This window comes from Chrysemys picta, chromosome 2 (assembly GCF_011386835.1).
Source record: "Chrysemys picta bellii isolate R12L10 chromosome 2, ASM1138683v2, whole genome shotgun sequence".
NCBI lineage: Eukaryota > Metazoa > Chordata > Testudines > Emydidae > Chrysemys > Chrysemys picta.
The window spans coordinates 36,774,666-36,795,431 of record NC_088792.1 but is presented as its reverse complement, the minus strand read 5'-3'; the positions used below and the strand labels follow the sequence as shown (position 1 = coordinate 36,795,431).

The following is a 20,766-nucleotide window of genomic DNA, read 5'->3' as shown; positions in this document are numbered from 1 at the left end:
CAGGGTGTAAATCAATGCTGTTATATTCCCAAGTCCAGCTGCCAGCCTGAAACAACTCAGATGCGAGCAGTCATTCTTTTCAATAGGTTGGCAAGTTGAAACCTAAAAATTAATGATTTCAGATGTCAAAAATCATCATCTCACTGCGGACAGTGTTAGATGAAACATCTAACCAGTGTACTTACACCATAATTCCAAACTACTTCTGACATCTCTGTCGCCTATAAAATAGTTTAGGTTAAAAAAAAAGTAAAAAAGTTAAGTTGTAGGCCTAAGAGAGGCTAAATGTAGAAAAGTATAAAATAACTTAAAATTACAAGTGTAAAAAGAGGTTAAAATAAGTTAAAAACAAAATGTTATAAAAAAGTAAGTTAGCAAAGACATAACCCAGGATTATATAACTAGTTTGAGCAAAGTGTTTTAAAAATTGTAAATGTTTTATTAAAATATGTATATTAATAATATGGGAAAACCATTAGTGCAGATGATCATTTAAATGATGTGAAATGAAAAGAGCCATTAAGGAAGTAGTAAAAAACTACTTTTTACAATAATTCTAATTATAATAATAAAGTATAAAAAATAGCCTTGCTAAATTGGGAGGAAGCTCCAATTAATATGAAAAGGGTACTGTTATGTTCCAGAATGAGGCTCTGCTTCACTCTGGAAGTAAACCAGGGCCGGCTCCAGGTACCAGCTTGGCAAGCAGGTGCTTGGGGCGGCCACTCCGGAGAGGGGCGGCAGATCAAGCGATTCGGCGGCAATTCAGCGGACGGTCCCTCACTCCCAGCCTTCCGCCGAATTGCCGCCGCAGATCGCGACCGTGTCTTTTTTTTTTTTTTTTTTGGCTACTTGGGGCAGCCAAAACCCTGGAGCCGGCCCTGCAGTAAACTAATCACCCATTAATATGCTATTTCATCTTTAAATGTAAATACAAATATAGTAATAATTTAGGCCTGTTCGCTTAACTAATCATTTTTCTTTTGAATAAAATTTAGTTGCATCAGAGTGTCATCTAGTAGTCTTTTTCAAATTGAATTCATTTTTCAATATAAGTTAGGTTGCTGCAGAATTTCCCATCTGTTGCACCAAAAACGTCTCACAAATTGGGAATCTTGCTGCAGAATTTAGTTTCCCCACTGTCAAAATGAAAACTTTCATTTTGATTTTAGGTGTGTAATAAACAGCAGAACCTGATCTTACTTTCATGAAAGCATCTCTTGTTAAAAAAAAAAAAAAAAAAAAGAATGAACAAACTAGAGAAATATGACACTATAGCCAGAGTAGTTCTTAAAGATAATGGTATTATGAAGTTTTCCATGAGGCATCAGCAGCTCTCTAAATGCACACGATGTCACATGCAAGTATTCAATCTGTCAGATACAAGAGAATTCAGATTGGTACAGGGGAGTAACAATCAACTCCTAATTTATCTAAATACAGAGACTAGGACGTATATACCTATGATTTGCATCACTGGAGTGAGACAACTAGATATTCACCAAATAAAGGCACTGGAATTCTATGTCTGGAGGTTCAATCTGACATCTAAAGCTAAACCAGTTCATAATCGACCTCCTTTCATTTGGTACAACTAGCACTCTGTTTTGAGGATATTCTCCATGGTAGCTATGTACAAGGTAAATTACCACTCCTCTTGAGACTGTCGTCTCTCAGGAACATAGTCAAACAACAGCAAGGTAACTACCACAGTATCATCTTCATAAGAAAAATATTTCATATAGCTGCTAATCAATTCACAAACATGCACTAGATGTGAAATCTTCCACCACATTTCAACAATAATACCATTTTATATTAAGAAAATATTTTATTGCAAACCTAGATAGCTGAGATTTTTTTTAAATACCCAATTAAAAATTGAGTATTATGGTTCCTACAGCCACCCTATTTCAGACAATCCACATATGTGATCATCTGTATTACTATACAGGATTGAATTTTAATGCCTTAATGCTTGTGCAAAATAGTATTATGTTTGCTATGAAAACCCCACCTAAATTTCCTAACCAACTTGTGCTTAAATACATTAAAGTATCAATTATTGCATTTTCCCTCAATTTCCTTGCTTTTTAAAGCAAAGCAATAGGAATAAGCAAAACTCAAAATGATTGTTGCCAGCATACATATGTCTAACTGTACTACAGTATTTCAATTTAAAATAAATCATATTAAAACTAGTAAGTAGTTACCCTGTGTGTTTATTAGATCTCACACTCAGAAGATTTCATACACTCTAGGGGGTTTTGTGACCTGCCATACTACCACACTGAAAATTTTGAATGGGGACCACCCTTGAAAAGCAGCTAAACCTATTGAGCCCCTCTTGATGTCAGCTGGAGGGAAGAAAAGGTGAGTTTTTAAATATAAATTAAGGTATCAGAGCACAAAAATAATTCAGGTTTTTTAAACTAGTGAAAAGTGCCCTTTCCTTTCTCCCCACCTCACAAATGTTGGGCAGCCTACTGAGTAGCAGGAAGATGATACAATGAATGAAGAGCACACTGTTAAGTCTTACAAGTACACCTCTACCCAGATATAACGCGACCCGATATAACACGAATTCAGATATAACACGGTAAAGCAGCGCTCCAGCATGGCGGGGCTGCGCACTCCGGCAGATCAAAGCAAGTTCGATATAACGCAGTTTCACCTATAATGCAGTAAGATTTTTTGGATCCCGAGGACAGCGTTATATCAGGGTAGAAGTGTAAACTGAAAAAATAGGTGGTAGTCTAGTCTTAAACATTTTTCTCTTTTTATTTGCATGCCTGGTGAGACCCTATTTACCTTCTTCCCCCATGTCACACTTTGCTTCACCACTAACATCTACTGAAGTATTCTGAGCACAACTCCCTACTCTGCTTTAGGCATTAACAATAACACGAGAAAAGCAAAGACCTGAACTTGGGTCCTGGCAGTTTTAAAAAAGCTATTCAGTCAACTTTTTAATCTTATAATTTCAGAAAAGCAGGTTTTTTCCAATGTGTGTGGGGGGTTGTTTTTAAAGAAAAAACATGGATCATTATAAAAACACATGTTAAAATGAAACTGACCATCTGGAGGGTAAATTCATGTCTGTAATTTTATGAAATCTAAAATGGTGCCATCTGCACTATCGTTTTAACTATATATTTTAATATATATTTTAACTACGTTTCAAAATGTGTTAATGTCAAAAATAACCTCAAGAGTGCCAAAGACATCAGTCACAAATTCAGAGCACAATTATATAAGAATATGGGATGCTTTAAGAAATGTACATGTACAAAACAGCAAACACTAGACCAGATTTGGAGATGTAACTATTATTCATTCAATATGCTGAAAAACAGAATACACTGTAAAGCCAGTTAATTCCCCTCTCTCTTGCTCACTCAGCTTCAGTCCCAGTTTTCTGCCTGTGCCAAAATTTGCCCTGCAGCGTGTATACCTATGTACCAGGACTGAACCATGTTCTAACCTGCAGTCACTTTCATCTATAAACAATTTTTTAAAACAACAATTAATTGTAATTTTATTTTCTTTTAAAATAGCATTTTAAATAGAATTAATAAGAAAACCAGAATAAAAAATTGTTTAAGTTGAAAAATGCAAATCAGCAAAAGGGTTACAACGAGGTCATTTTCCAATTTGAACAGAACTGAAGAGGATAATGTCTAGAAGTAAGGCAATTTGGATATCAGGCTTTTTTAAATGATTTTTACTTTTCTGCTCATAAACCAATGACACTAGTGCTATTTTCCTTTGATGCCTGTGCTATAAATGACCCCTACAAAATATTACTTTAACACAGAGCTCTCATTTTGACTCCTGCAGCTCCTCCAACAATAAGCAGCAAGAAAGAATTAAAGAAAGAGGCTGAATGACTGCATTCCACTGCTGTAATCCTGACTCCAATTTTCATTTCAAGGAAAACAAAAAAGATATTCATAATTTTCCCTGCTATGTCCATTCCTATACTGATGTGCACATGCACACCCACCCATCCCAGAGTCAGGAAGAAAAATAAGCAGTACACAAAATACTTAAAATACTACACTCTAGCTCTTCAGAATTTTTCTAATAAGCTTTAAGAATCAAAGTGTGAATTTCCTTTAAGTTTACTTTTTGAAATGTAAAATACCAAAGTCATCAGGTGTATATCATAAAAGTTCTTGCATAAAGAAATTAAATGGTACATTATCTAGAGCCCATAAGCATACTACCTAAATCATGCACACCACTGTAAGCTTTTTTTTTTTTTTTTTTAAGCAATAGTTATGAGCGATCTCACAGCTAACTCTGTTTTTGAATGCAGTCACATTCCATCATGAGACTCCCAGGAATGCTGAACATTCTCTTTGAACCATTTGACCAATGCTGCAAGAGATCTCAAAGCACTGTTTCATTTAAGTCTTTGGAACTGCATTCTACATTCCCTATCTGTAATCTCATAAATTAAAGGCATAAACAGCACTTCAGCATTTTTTATGTTATTTAACTCCTGCAGAGAGAGCATTATTAGCATTGCATTACTCATTACAGTTTGAACACTTCAGTTAAAAAAATAAATTTGCACCAATGTTCATGTTTCAAGCAAAATAAAATAGTTTTAAAAGTTACATTTGGAAATCTCTATGAACAAATCAAAAAAGGTCATTGTTCAAGAACCTTGTGCATTTTTAAAGTTACCCAAGTAGGGAACCCAAATGCCAGAGCATTATTTTTGTCCTGTACAGAATTTCTTGTTCACAAACAAACGTACAAAACTAGACCTTAACAATGAAATCTTGAAATCTTGTGATATAGTTCACTTCTACATTGTAATCCACTGGGGGGGGGGGGGGGGCAGTTGAAAACACTGTAGCTTCCACATCCCTATCCCCAAAGTTAGAATGGGTTAAAGCTCCACAATTTATCAAACATTTAACTAGCCAGAGACTAGGGCTAGGTCTACACTACCCGCCTGAATCGGCGGGTAGAAATCGATCTCTCAGGGATCGAATTATCGCGTCTCGTCGGGACGCGACAATCGATCCCCGAATCAACGCTCTTACTCCACCAGCGGAGGTGGGAGTAAGCGCCGTCGACGGGGAGCCACGGAGGTCGATTTTGCTGCTGTCCTCACAGCGGGGTAAGTCGGCTCCGATAGGTCGAATTCAGCTACGCGAATTTGCGTATCTTAAATCGCCCCCCCCCCCCCCCGTGTGAAGGCCTGCCCTAGACAAAACACTGTGCCCCCAAAGAGGACACAGCCACAGCACCCAGCAGAAGCATCATCCTGCCCGAGTGACACGTGGACTGTTTTTCTCAACAGGGTGCAGAAGAGGTAAGTAAAAACACAAGAACACAGTCTGGTAACTAGTTAGGCCTACCATTGCTTTGTACTGGTCCTTTTTGACAAAATTTACCAACTCACTTGTTTTCTTGGCAACTAGCCTAGTGGAGTATTGACCAAACCAATCAAAATGTACTAATCCCCCTGCTTAAATAAATAAATAAATAAATAAATAAATAAATAGCCTTCTTCACAAATACAGATTTAGAATAGAAATCTGTATCTTTAATCTTCACTGGTAGAAGAAGAGAAATTGAGGATTGCATTCTACCAGCCTCTCCCTTCTGTTCTGGGATCAGCTGATGCCCTATTGGGATGTAGTCAGCTGATTAAGCAATGGAAAGATTCCACAATTTCCCTCAATCGCTTTTTCTATTTTTGTCCTTCTGTGATTTCAGTTCTCTGTTCTAAATTAGCTCAAGCCAGATTTCCAATGAGATTGCACAGTAGTGTCAGCCTGTAGTCCTTTCCCTCCATAACCTCCCTCATTCAGTTCTTACTGTAAATGTAGTGCTGCTCTGTTGCACAGAATATGCGCTGTTTTAGTCAAAGCCCTTTTCCTCTGAGCAATATTCATTCAGTGGCACAGCAAATAAAAAAAATAAAAAAAAAAAACATACCCCAAAGAAAGCAAGCAGTTTTCTGCACTTTTGAGAGAAGCATGAATCCTTGTGTAAGGTAAATTCATAGATGTTTTGATAATCACTAAATACTAATTACCTGTTTATCAGCAACTTTATATTTACTCCAATTAGCACAAGACCGCCAAGTATATTCAATATTGTGAAGGTATAAGGCAAGCTAGCCAACATTATATAGAATCACACAAGATGTGGTTCCCACTTTGCAGAAACCACAAGATTCCAACAATCCAACCACTCCCCCTCAACGTTCACACCAACTGCCCTTTCTTCAATACTCAATAACAGTTATTCCAGATAGACACACCCTTCTTTCCAAGCATTAACTTCACCCACTCCCCTTCCTCTCTAGGCTTCTACACAATTCTGTAGCTATTGTTTCCAAATATACATAAGAACCTTGAGGCTTTCCTTTAACCTTTCAAAATAGTTTAAACTGAAATTAGTGCCTAGTGTTTCTAGTAGTAGTAAAAAAAAAAAAAAGTCTTTTGAGTATGATATGGTCATGTAAATCTGAGTGTGACACAGAATTTCAAGCAGGGGGAGAGGGAATTCCCATGGCAATTTGGGAAAGAGGAGAGACTAAGACCCTAATCTTAAAAATAAAATTACTGGGGAAGGTGTCTACCCATATAGTTCTATTTGAAGAACTCCAGGTTTTCTGATCAACGCTTTCACAACACAGTAAATTCTAATATCTAATCTGTTGCTGCTTACTCTATGGTCTGCAGAGAGGATTTTCAAAGTCACAAATGGCAGTTAGGTGCTTAACTTTCAATGGGAGCTGAGCATAAAACTGCTATTTGAGCCTTTGAAAGTGCACCCTAGAGCTATTGCATTGCTACCAGTATTTCATTCATTAATTTAATTCATTACAGAGCATTTTGAGAGAGAGAGTATGAAAAACACTCTGTAAAACAAAATTCTACTCTAATCTGGCTCTGAATGATCAAAAACCTAGAAACTGCTATAGATATCATTCCAGGTGGCTAAATTTATCATTATATAATAGGCAATTATCTGAAGCATGAAAGAGACTCCACATGATACTGAATGCTTGTATTGTACCAGAATTTTAAAAAGTCTCTTGTATTTTCTCACCATGGGATGACAGACAAGCATTTTGTGAGAGCAAAAAAACCCATGCAAGATACAAACAAAGCTATGGGTAAACTAAAGACAGGCCTTTTCATCTACTAGAAGCACTACCACATTACAGTTCCAGGCTTCATCATTGGGCTTAAGAAAAAAATATCTTCCTCAAGACTTGTATTACACTCTGAAGCCAAGATAACGTTCAGTGGTTTGTGCTAAGAAGAAATATCGTCTTGGCTCCAATTGCAAAAAGCCAACAGAAGTCAACAGACTCTGTACCTCAGGGGCAGTGGGTAAATAGCTCAAAATATTTTTTATGAAGCTCAGAATTTACATGTTTTAATTCTCAAGTTAACTGTTAACATAATATTAAATAGCGTCTATTTAACACTACTGGATTTAAACAAAAATATCAACAACTCTTCAGAAGTAATCAAAATAGAATGGGGTTTACATTTCAGATACAACAATATAAGGCTACATTTTGAGACACTATACAAGGGATTCTGCTACCAGTAAGATACTTACAAACAGACTTTTTTTTTTTTAAAGTGCATGTAAAGCAAAGTTTTCAGCAGAAGCCTAAATAACTCATAATTGACAAAACAATCTAAAAGAACAGACTTTTCCTTTTTGTCAGATGACTACTTAAGTCTACAATGAAAACCCAAACTGAAGGGCATATTACATCAGTGGCTCTCAACCTTTCCAGACTACTGTAACCCCTTTTCAGGAGGCTGATTTGTATTGCATACCCCAAGTTTCACCTCACTTACAAATTACTTGTTTACAAAATCAGACATAAAAATACAAAAAAGTGTCACAACACACTATTATTGAATAATTGCTTATTTTATAATTATATGGTAAAAGTGAGAAAGTAAAATCAACTGGAATATAAATAAATATTGTACTTACATTTAATGTATAGTACATAGATCAGTATAAACAAGTCATTGTCCGTATGAAATTTTAGTTTGCATTGACTTTGCTAGTACTTTTTATATAGTCTGTTGTAAAACTAGGCAAAATATATAGATGAGTTGACATACCCCCAGAAGTCCTTTACATACCTCCAGGGCTACACGTACCCCTGGCTGAGAACCACTGTCTTGCATCAGAACTCATTCATAAATCTTAGGAGTACTCCCACCGCACCACCATACATAAAAGTGCTATTTAAGGCCTTGATTTCGCAAATACTTATGCAGCTGTGTAACTTTACTGCCCCAAATAGTGCCATTGATTTCAACCAAACTACTCAGGCTCCAGCCCCACAAGCACTTCCCCAGATGCTTAACTTTACCACCTTAAGTCAAAGTCAGATACCACAGCATACAGATTCATCTTTTTAATAATTATGAAAGATCTGAGAAAACACAGTTTATATTTTCATCTTACCTTCCCTCTCCATATTTTTTGTACTCTCGAGAGAAACAAAAGAATGACAACTGGCCTCCAAGTTTATATACAATAAAATGTTACAATGTAGGATTGTGGTATTCGCTATCTGGAGCATCCCAAAAGCTGATCTGAAGTACAGCTTCCACAAACTCGCAACACTAATGGAGAAGCCACGTCAAGAGAACATGTTATACTTTTGTTTTGTTTTTTAAATCTACAGCCATACCAGATTATGGTTTCTACAGCTATTGTTTGCTTCATTTTGGCAAAAATCATGATGGAGAAGCTCAATGACAACTATTTTCTAGCAATGCGCCTCACCATATTTCAGTGATAGTCCTTTAAAGCTTGGGGGGGGGGGGGGAACAACATGACCGAATCTTTTCCCGGAATACCAAAACTAAAACTCAGACTGGATCAGGACCACCACCAGGAAAATGTACCTCCCTTTCTCTGCAACCCTTGCACTTGACTAAGATATTAAAATGGGGATCAGAGTATCCATTCCACACAGACGTTTTCTAGACAGGAACTATAACTTAAATATACTTTATCCATGAAGGGCCCTCAGCCTTTATCAGGCTTTCCCCACACTGGTCCAAAATAGCCCAAGGCTATCAACCTTCAGAGCACACTGCACAACTTATATTTACACAAGCCACTGTGGAGATGGGCCTTTGAGAAAAATCAAATGTGTGAGGGAGAGGACAGTCTGGTGTTCTGCAGATCTAGTTTTGTTTTCATAATTTATGGAAAGGGCTCCCAGAGCTTGCATAGGTGCCCTTTTTGGTATAAACCTAATGAAATAAATACATACTTCTTAGTATACTAAGTACACCAATAAAATGAAAAAACTATGCCTTAAAAGAAAAGATTACTGAGAGAAAAAAGAGTAACAGCACAGACTATAATTGTAGTCAACCGCTGCATCTTGCATAATTAGCTACACATAATACTACAGCAAGACAACCCTGATATGGCAAGGGAGAGGAAAAACTTAAAGTGGCACTATGAACAAAGAATCTAGTCAACAGCAAAAGAGAAGCTAGAATTAGTTTCAGGTACTACACCTACCCCTGAAAACCCAGCCAACTGTTGTAGTTTTACAATCATATGTTCCTATGTTTAGGATTGTTACTCTCCCTTGTTGACAGTGAAAGACCCACACCGTGTATTTGACTGACTGACTGACTACATTATATGGGGTAACAAGGAAAATGACGACAAAAAAGTATTGTCCAATACACCACATGTAAAAATATTTTTTCTTTAACATTTTGTTCCAATACAATGAAAGGTGTACTTGTAACTGTAGGAATTCAGAAAGCAGCAATATTTTTAAGGTGTCCTTTTAAAAATGAAGGTTTCCTATTTAGAGTTAGGACACAGACACAACGGCCCTTGATTTACCCACAGTAGCGTGCATTCTGCCTCAAGTCCTATTCAGTCAAGACAAGTAAAACTATCAGACTACTAATCCAAGCATCAATTTTTGATGTCTGACTATGGTTTTGTTTTTTCATTGGGTTTTTTTGGGGGGGGGGGGGAGGTTGGGGGGGAAGAGAAGAGAAGAGGAGGAAGGGAAGGAAAGCACACACACAGGAAGGAGGAGTTATGAGGAGGCAACAAAACAGAAAAGCAGCTAAATACAGACACACACTGACCCACCAACCATAGCTAAGGCATCTGTTAGGGTGGAACAACTGATAGCAAATTTTGAAAAAGTGCACAACAGCCATAGGTTCTCCCGTTTTAGCAATATTAGTTTCATTGTTTGTCACAATTAGTTGCTTACAATCAAAAGATGTGGGATAGAATGAATTTTTTTATATATACACACAAAATTTTGGTCAAATATTTAAATGAATGTGGACATCCAAAAGGCATCATGCTTGTCACACAAGTCAACAGGCTCCACCTTGCAGAACATATAATAGGTTTGTTGTGAACATTATGCCACCCTTCTATACTTGCACACAAGATAGTTTCTAAAGAACATTTAGTCTTTTTTTAATCCACTTAATTGAGGAAAGGTACAGCCACTGTAAACCCCAATAGAGTAGGGTAATCTGTCAAGAAAGCTGAAATTCTTTGACTTGCGAAAGTTCAGTGTATCAGAAGGCAGTCTCGTAAATACAGCATGAGCTACTTACTTCAGAGCTTTGTGTTTCTGACTTCGTTGTTCTCACAACAGGACACTGGCGTTCCTGGGACTTGTCTTTTTTGGTGTCAAACATTAAATGTAGAACTTTGTAGAAAAAAATATATATATAAAATCTGAAGTTCTTCTAACAAGTAGAAAACTAAATTATAAAACATCCTTGTTAGCAACATGGCTACAAGGCTACAAAATGAGAAGCATCTAAATGAGCAACTAAAACAAAACAAGAACAACAAAAAAATTTTAAGTCACAAAATTTTATCCACCCTAGTTACGAAGACCCAGCATGCGGTGCTGCGGCAAGCATGCAACTACTTAGTACCAATGGTGAGAGACTTGAATGAGTCACCAGAACCAACTGCAAGCAAACCACGCTTTGCGGGTGCATCTGTCTATTATGCAAAAGGTACTACCTTTTAAATTCACCCCATAACAACGAACATGCTATTTCAATGAAGAAATCTGCAGAGCAAGTGGACTTGAATCACCAGATGGCCAAACAAAGAGCAAGACAGAACTTCATATTTGTGAATTACAGATGGAAATTCAGTGCATTGTTGTGCAGATCATTTGTCACTGATGTCAGCACTGACTTCTATGAAGTTTGGGATGAGCGCAACCAAAAAGACTGCCAAGAACTAAGATCTAGGACATGGATAAACTGAATGAGCCAGACACTAGGAAAGAATACAAAGAAGTGGGGAGGGGAGGGAAAAATCATGTCCCTGGTGAAACATGTGAACACTGAAGAGATATGGAACAGTGTGAAAAAAATGGAATTATGACAGAGTGGCTGAACAAGCGTTGGGCTACAAGGCCAAAAAGAAGAAGCCAAGGTGGCTAACAGATAAAGTCCTGCAGGTGAGTGACAGAGGAAACTTAAAGAAAATAAAATGGAAAAAGCAAGTCTAAGAGCAGAGTATAACAGGTTAATCAGAGAGATAAAACAGAAACCCAATAGAGACAAACTACATAAGTGAACAATGTAAAGTAACAGAAAAAATACCCACAGAGAAAGGTGACAGGGGTTGTACTGCAAAATAAGAGAAAGGAGTGGGACACATGAGTTGATATCAGTGGTGAGACAAGCAAGGGCAAATAATTAAGGGCATACAAGTAAAGAGTAAGTAATGGAAAACATATTTTGAAGAGAACACAACAGATTAAATGATTCTGAAGAAGTTCCCCTGTACATACAAAAGAGCAGATATAACAGAATTCTTAGAAAACTAGTAAAGATCTTGATAGAAAGTTTGGGAGAGAGAAAGATAGTGGGAAATTATAACATACCCACTGAGATGCTGCAAACAAGTGAGGAACACACAGTAAAGGCAATGCATAAGCTATTTGACAAGATTTACCAACAAGAGCAAACACCAAGTGAAGAGAGGAAAACCAACAATAGTGCCAATCTTAAATAAATAAATAAAAAGACGGAAGAGCAAGTACTACAGAAAAATCAGCTTCGTGAGTGTGCCAGGAAGAATATTCATCAAGACATTGAAGAGGATAATTAAGAGGTAAGCCAGGTTTACACCCAGACAAAATTACAACAGATCAGCTATTTGTAGTAAGAGATATCAAAGTAGTACATAGAACACAACCAAGCCCATTACAACAGCTTTATAGACTTCAGACATTTGATAGCAGTTGGCAGAAAGGGTTATGGCAGGTCTTGAGAATCTATAGCATCCAAGAAATTGATGAAACCGATTGAAAACATCTACAGCAAGTCAATGAACGTAGTGAGAGTAGACAAGAAGCCAACAGAATGGTTTAGAACAGGGGTCGGCAACCTATGGCACGCGTGCCAAACACGGCACGCGAGCCGATTCTGAATGGCACGCTGCCTGCCCGGTGAGAGGAGGAGGAGGAGGAGGAGGAGGGGCAGAGGAGCTGGAAAGCTGCGGCAGGACCAAGCTTCTGCCTCCTGCCCTGGCAGGGTCCCGGCCCCCCGCCCCACTCAGGCCCCCCGCTCACCGCTCTCCCCTGCAGGGACAGGAGACAGAAGCTTGGTCCTGCAGCAGCCAAGTTTCCCTCCTCCCCCGCTTCTCCCTACAGATTGGTGCATTCCGGCCCCTCTGCCCCTCCTCCTCCCTCTCCCTGCCCGCGATGGCCCTTGCGAGGGGGAGTGGGAGGGGGAAGAGCGGCAGCCCGCACACAGCTCCGTAGAGCAGGCAGAGAGAGGTAGGGACGGGCCTGGGGGAAGGGGGTGGAACAGGGCATATCCCTCCCAGCCCCCAGCCATGAGCCGCTCAGGGCAGGGGGCTGGGAGCACCCCCACGAGCCGAGCACCCCAGCCTTCTGCCCTGTACCCCCACCCCTCTGCCCTGAACCCCCCCACCGCAACACCCACCCAGCCTTCTGCCCTGACCTCCCCCAACACCCAGCCTTCTGCCCTGCACCCTCACACCCCCCAGCCCTCTGCCCTGACCTCGAGTCCCCCCCACCCCAACACCCAGCCTTCTGCCCTGCACCTCCACACACACCCCAGCCCTCTGCCCTGACCTCAAGTCGCCCTGCTCAGCCCACTGCAGGCCTAGGTGAACAGAACCCCAGGCTGGAAGCGGGCTGAGCAGGCTGGCGGCGTAAGATCAGCATTTTAATTTAATTTAAAATCTTAAACATTTTGAAAACCTTGTTTACTTTACATACAACAATAGTTTAGTTATATAATAGACTTATAGAGAGACCTTCTAAAAAACGTTAACATGTATTACCGGCACACGAAACCTTGAATAAATGAAGACTCAGCACACCACTTCTGAAAGGTTGCCTACCCCTGGTTTAGAACAACCGTAGGAGTGAGACAAGTATATATATTATTGCCAGATTTGTTCCACTTGTTACTGGAAGCAGTAATGGCTGTAACAGAGATTAAATGAGAGGAGTCATGTTATATGAGAAGACAGACAATATTGACCTCACAGCATTGACCAAGGAGGACTTGGAGAATAACTGACAAGATATACCTAGAAAGCAGAAAATTCGAACTGAAAAATCAGCATAGAAAAGACAAAAAAGTTACTGCAATTGGAAGACAAGCGGAAGAGATAAAGAGTAACTTCAGAGTTACTCTAGAACTAGAAGAAGCGGGGAAAAAAATGTGTATCTTGGAGGCCTACTGAAGAACTTGAATTGTGAAGATGACAAAAAGAAGAATCAGACTAGCAGCTATTACCGTTTTCCGAATGCAAGATCTGGAAAGCTAAAGACATTGATAAAAATGAAAATCAGAGTATATGAAAACTGTTATGACTATAATGCTGTACCAGTCGGAATCCTGAAGTATAAGGAAAGCTGATAAATGAAAGATATTGATTACAGAAATGAACTGAGGGGAATACGGACCGTTTCAAAAACTACAGAAAATAAAAAATGAAGTAACAAGAAAACACTGTTAAAGAAGATCCAAGAAAGGTGACTGCATTAGTTTGGACATGTGCCAAGAATGGACCAGGAAAGGATATCGCACTTAGCAATACATACCAGACTGCAAAGAACTAGAAATAGAGGAAGACCAAGGATGCGTTGGACAGACAAGTGAAGAGTGACATAGAACAAAAAGGTTTAAAGATGAACAAAGCCATGAACCTCGTACAAAACAGAAAATGTTGGAAAGAATTCATTCGACTTTATTGTCACTGCTGAGCTGACAGATGGGAATCAAAGTCAACAACGATGACTAGACAGTGAGATCAGCCAGCAAGAAAAAAATGCCTAGATACTACCATGATTGACATGCTATAAATATGAGTCAAAGCAGAATACAAGGTGCATGAGCACTATATCTATATCTAGATATAGATATATAGATATATAGATATACAGATACACACACACAGGTCTGTTGTAGAAGCAGCAGTGATCTGTATGCTCTGTATAACTATGCTATGTATAACCTGTATACTCAAAAGGTCTGATACTCTCCCCCCTCCTTTTTTTGTTTGTCTCCTCTCCCTCTCTGAATACCTGTGAAGTGGCTTGCCCCCTCCCCCTCCCTCCTGGAATACTTATGGGATGAACGGGCTGGTTGAACTGCTGAAAGATCATTAGAGCTTCCAGGTAGAAAAGGTGTCTGAGACTCTAATTAGGCAGCACTCACACACCCAATGCATGGATGCTGCCTGGACACTGCCGGAGGTGGAGTGTGACCAACCAGACGTGGCCAAGTCATCTCTAGTCGCAGGCCATGAGGAGCAGGTCCTTAAAAGGGGAAGGGGCCATGTGCTCAGGACTGCACTCACAAGCTTGTACCTCCCATGAAGGCCCTTAGCCTGGACCGCCTGGCCAATGGTTCGCCATGCTGCATTCCATCATGCCTCGGGAAGGCTTACCTTCATACACTTACCTTGAAGAATCCTGACATCTCCAGTGCTGTGCCTCTCCTGGGAGCGTGAGTATGCGAGTGTGAGTGTGACCCCCACTCCCTCTTCTTTTGAGCTTAGCTATCAATATAATAAACGTGCTGCTTTCTGCCAAACTCTGGTGGGGCATTAGTCCTCCCTAAGCTTACTAGCTGGCCCAATTTCGGGTAACATGTTCCAGATAACATTTTGTTTGGAGGAGGAAAAATATGCCCCACACCCCAACTGATTTCCTGAATTTGTAAGTAGGCCCAATAAGAACAAACCATATCAAACCATACAAATAACTATTCCAAAAAGAAACTATTTCAAATAGACTCTATATGCCTGAAGATTCAAATTAATGCTTCTGTGAAGGTTTGATGAGATTTACCATTCTAACACATCTCTGTTTTAACCAGCAAGTCCAAAAGCAAACATGTCGAATTCATGACATAAGCTGTAGTTTCAGTCAACATGTAATGATGACTGAGAGAAGGAATCTTTGCTAATCTGTTTTAACCAGATTTTAAATTAAATAAAATATATGATGCAATATGTACACAAACACAAAGTAAACTGCCACATTCTTATTAAAAATGGTTTTTGCAGAGTCTTATAATCGTTTTCCAAAGCTTCTCTCTAACATTCTGAGAAATGTTATTTTATGGATTAATTTTTAAATGAAGCTGGACAGCCTATTCTGGATACATTTCCTGTGGAGAATTCCATTTCTTTACTCAACTAGGTTTTTTCCATATTTCTTCATTTTCCCATACCCTCAGGTGCACAGGGCATCCACCAGTTCCTGCCATTTATTTTGGTCTTGTGCTGGTCTGTATGGGCTTCTGAGAGTCATGTTCATGGAGTGGCTACTTTCTCTCCTGTTCTGCATAATGTTTCTCTAGGTCACCCCTTCTCTTCCAAAGTGGGGTCCATGTTCTCACTGGACATGGAGGTCATGTTGGTGGAAGCATGTCCCAAATATTTTCTTCATCAGCATCCTCTTACCATATTTGAGATTAGTTTGCTCTCCTCAGAATCTCACATATTGCAAGGAAGTCTTTCCAATGGACTCTGAAGATCTTTCACATAGGGATTTACTTTGGAACAAGTTGACCATTTTACCAATTTCTCTTGTAGATTTCCATGACTCTGCTCCATAGAGGTGAACAGACATGACACCAGTATTAAAAATTCACATTTGAATCAGTGCCAAACATGTTACTTCCCCAAATCTTTTCAAGTTTATGAACTTTTTTTTTGCTGCTTTTGATATTCGTTGCCTGATATTTAGCATGGTGTCACCATTTCCCCTCCTATTACACAGGATATCTAACCCCCTCCCCCTTATAAATCAAACTCCTTCTCTCTGAAATTCAGTTATTTACTAGGTCTCAAAATTACTTATTCAATAGGAGAAATAGCCATAGCAGACTAGACATGTAAGTCTGGTATGCTGTCTCTGAAAGTAGACCAAATGGTTCAGAGGAAAGTACAAGAATTGCCACAATAGACGATTATGGAACAAACTATGATAGATATTTCTTTCTAATCCTAGTCCTTTTCTATAATAGGAACATATCTACCTGTTTTCTCAGCACTACTTCAGCTGCACCAATGTCACCAATAGTATAAACCCTTGATAGGCCAGATCCAAACATTTTTACCACTGTATTATAATCCTGCTTAAGACCCTGACATGAGCGATCAGATGTCTTATCTGCTTTGGCAGTTCTCATGTTCCTATTGGATAAATTATTTAAGGAACGGGAGATAAATGTTAGTCAGACAAGAGAGCACTTTGGATTTATAATGGCATGACAACCAAGTCTCATGGGATTCATGTGTGCTTTGTGGATAGTTTATGACCTACAATACCAGGGCCCATACCCTTTCTTCTACCACCCCCATCTAATTCAACTGTGAAATGTTTTTCATACAAGCATTGCACCCTGAAGCTTCTGACTTAAATAACCGCCCACTGGACCCACTGAGAAGGCATAACTTGTGTAAATGATATCTTCTATTCAGCTTTACAATTGTTGCCTTTAATTCTCACCACACCCAACAAGTGTTTTGTGGAATTAATAGGTCACTTGCTGCCACCACATTGTTCACTCTGCTTGTGTTATATCCCCACTCACCTTCCACCACCCGATATCTGTCTTGCCTATTTAATTGTAAGCTCTCTGGGGCAGGGACTGTTTGCTACCATTCATTTGCACATTATAGCACAAACAATCAGAAGGAGCCACTGTCTCTGAAGTCAAGGCTGAAGTGGTTCACAACCATCTAAATAGCATATCCTAGAAAGCACGCATTCCGGGTTTAGCTATAAGAAACAAGCTCTCACTGCTGGTAGATACACAAACTCTTGTCAATGGCAAGTAGGAAATTGTAGCGACAGCTTGGGAATAAGGGGCTAAATCATCAGTTTCTGCATAAATTAAGCTTTCCTTTTAACAACAAAAAGTTGTAACTTTTACAGTGAAGAAAACTTTCAACATCTAATACTAACATAATGCTGTACCTCTCAAGTCTATAAGACATACAATGCTGTAACGCCTACAAATTTCCATATTCTGCTGTGGATCTTTTTATGAATAGCCCCACTACCTGCTCTCTGATAATGTTGACAGCTTTGTCAAAAAGCAGCAACTAACTGAAGTTAACACCAGTCTGGTCAGTTTCATCCTTGCTATTCCTGGCCTGCAGATGTGAAACCGACAAGAATCATGTCCATTTCAGACAGCAGCTACTTCAGAAAGGGAGAAGAGAGCAGAGGCAGTTACTAGGGTTATTCAGCAAGAAGGCTCCCCACACATATAAAAATGGAAACTAGGGGAAGAGTAGTGTAACAAACCACCTCCCCCTCAACGGCTGGGAGAAATTAATCCCCCTCGCATACCCTCCCATCCAAAAGGTAATGGGGTAGGTAAAGAAGAAACATCTGCCTTACAGCAACTAAAAGCACTGAAGTGGGAGCTTTAAGTTTATCAGCCCAAAGCCAATATGAAAATGGAGTTCTTTTCAGTAGACACACAATATCCTAGGAGGAATCCTTGTACTCTCACACTTCTCAGCAACGGGGAGGGGTAGTCTAGGTTTCGCAACAAATCATTAGCTTTATCTTACTACCTTTCCACTGATCACCATGTTTTTCCATTGGCCTCAGCGTAATACATTTAGCATTCTGCCTAGCAGGTATCAAGTAAATTTCCCAAGTCATTCATACACGAAGGTACATCTACACTACATGAGACAATGGTGCAGCTGTGACGCTGCAGCTATGCCACTGTAGTACAGACATTTGCTACAGCAACCGAAGGGGTTTTTCCTGTCACTGTAGTAAATCCACACCGGTGAGCAATGGAATAATTCTTCTGTCAACCTAACACTATCTATACCAGGGCTTAGGTTGGCTTAGCTACATCTCTCAGAAGTATGAATTTTTCATACCCCTAAGCAACATAGCTAGGTCAATCTATGTTTTAGGTGTAGTTTCTAACTTGCTTTTCAGAAAATTCCAGAAATGCAGGAGTCTGTCAAGATACCTCTTCAAAACGTTAATGTTAAACTTCAACTATTTAAAAAAAAAAAAAAAAAAAAAAAGACACTAGATGAATATTGGTGGACTTCCATTTATCTGTCACTCTCAGACACTCGAGGCTTTATTTAATATCCTTAACATACAAGAATTACAGTTGCCAGTTAAGTAAGTGACTGTATATTGGAAACCTAACTGTTAATATGTGCGCATATTTCCAAAGCATCAAGCAAATCCAAAACTGCCTGCTACTCTTTCACACAGAGCTTCCACCTTTGATTTTGTAAAGGAAGTGATGTTCTAGAGAGGATCAGTTATTCAGTGAATGGGGGAGGGGGGAAAAGGAGGGAGAGAGGATGCTTTCTGGAAAAAGTTTCAAACACTGCTTCAGACATATATAGCTCAAGAAAATTTGTGTTTAAGTACTACCATTTTACAATGCTTTGCCTTTGTTTTTGTTTTTTTAAACACACACACACACACACACACACACACACTAGTTATAAAGAAACCTTTTAGGTACTATACATGGCATAATTAGAAATAGGTATGTACACTGATTATTAATATGCAAAAGAACATTTTACAACAAAAAGGCTGGAAATATAGAGAAGAGACTTTTACGAAGTGGCTACACTTCAGAGCGGTTTTTGGAACAAATTGACAGGACTTTAGAAAGCAATACAAAATTTTCATCCAATACTGAGATTCACATAATGCTAAAGACGGTCCCTCCCCGGTCACAATTAAAAGATATACTCTTATTTCTCATAAAAAGCAACAAAGAGTCCTGTGGCACCTTATAGACTAACAAATGTATTGGAGCATAAGCTTTTGTGGGTGAATACCCACTTCGTCAGACGCATGTAACGGAAATTTTCAGAGGCAGGTATAAATATTACATGCGTCTGACGAAGTGGGTATTCACCCACAAAAGCTTATGCTCCAATACATTTGTTAGTCTATAAGGTGCCACAGGACTCTCTGTTGCTTTTTACAGATCCAGACTAATATGGCTACCCCTCTGATTCTTATTCATGTAGGCCATCTTGGAATAGAATATTTCTACATATTTATGTTCTCAGCAATGTCTGAAAGCTTCCATACTAAAGTCATTCCACTCCAATAGGAGCCAAGAATTTTGAGCATTGTAGACCACAGCTGTTTTAATACATATAAAGAGATTTAATGTAGCTGAATGCCAAAGTACAAATAGTGCAACAGTACAATACAATCCCTCCACACAATATGATAGTGGTATGAAAAAAATACACAGTAACTAAAAATCAAGGCTAAATTAAAGAGAAGCAAGTGTAATCTAGATTTTAAAAGAATACTAATTCCAGTTAAGATCTTTTAAAAGAATAGTGTAGTATACAATAACTCTAAAATGGAAAGAATTTTCTGTTTAAGCAGAGCATTTGTGGCATAAAATGTAAGAGGGCAGGACCTATGTTGCTGCTCAGTGACACTGCATTCTTCTCAAGTAGAGATCTGTGATAGCAGGGGGAAAGAAAGAAGGTATAAATGGATATACAGCACTTATTCAAGCCTGGCAACACTATTGATGGTGCATGGCGGTATAAATTTCTGCCACATCACAGAAGGAAATCCAAGCTCGCAGGTGTCCTGCGTTTCTCAGTACATTCTGCATTGCAGTGGATTCATGTTCTGATGTTCCACTACCCCACCAACTAAAGTGGTGTTCTGCAGAAAAGGAGCAGCTACCTGGCAACAGTGAAAGAAAGGATAGACCATCCTCCAGCAGCTCTAGAGAGCCTCTGCTCCTCTCTACCCTGCAACCTGAGGGAAGGAGCCACGCTGTTCAGGAGCCAATGGTTGTTTCTAGACACTGGAGGAAAGAGTAGGCCCTGAGATGCTGTGTTCTAACACAGGTTGTAGGGTATTCTCACCCCTTCATGCTCCCCCCCACACCCACACACCATCATCATCACCAGGACGTGGAAAAGAGGAGTAGAAGGCCTTCTCCTAAGAAGCAGAAAATGAAGGACTTCTGGGCCCCAAGTGGGTAAAATGGGTAGAGGGCAGCAGCAGTAAGGGAGCCCAGGTAAAGTAGGGGCAAGCTAAATTAGTCAAAGAGGGAGCAGGCAGCAGTGTTAATGAAAAGGAGGTCAACCTTGGGCTGGGATAGACCTCACTCCTCCCAAGCCCGCATTCTTAGTCCCCACACAAGATACTCATACTTACCCCCACTCCCAAGCAATCTG

General features: G+C 39.4%; 2 protein-coding genes across 14 annotated transcripts in view; one reads left to right on the top strand and one right to left on the bottom strand.

Moving 5' to 3' along the window:
- The window catches only part of ARHGAP21 (Rho GTPase activating protein 21), a 198,831-nt gene that overhangs the window by 151,115 nt on the left and 26,950 nt on the right, over positions 1-20,766 (bottom strand). The gene's annotated exons all lie outside the window — the stretch shown is intronic.
- LOC135981923 (myb/SANT-like DNA-binding domain-containing protein 2) overlaps positions 11,111-20,766 on the top strand; it is a 226,115-nt gene continuing 216,459 nt past the window's right edge. The window contains exon 1 of the mRNA XM_065586907.1: positions 11,111-11,244. The gene's annotated coding sequence lies outside the window, so the exon portion shown is untranslated. The remainder of the gene's footprint in view (positions 11,245-20,766) is intronic.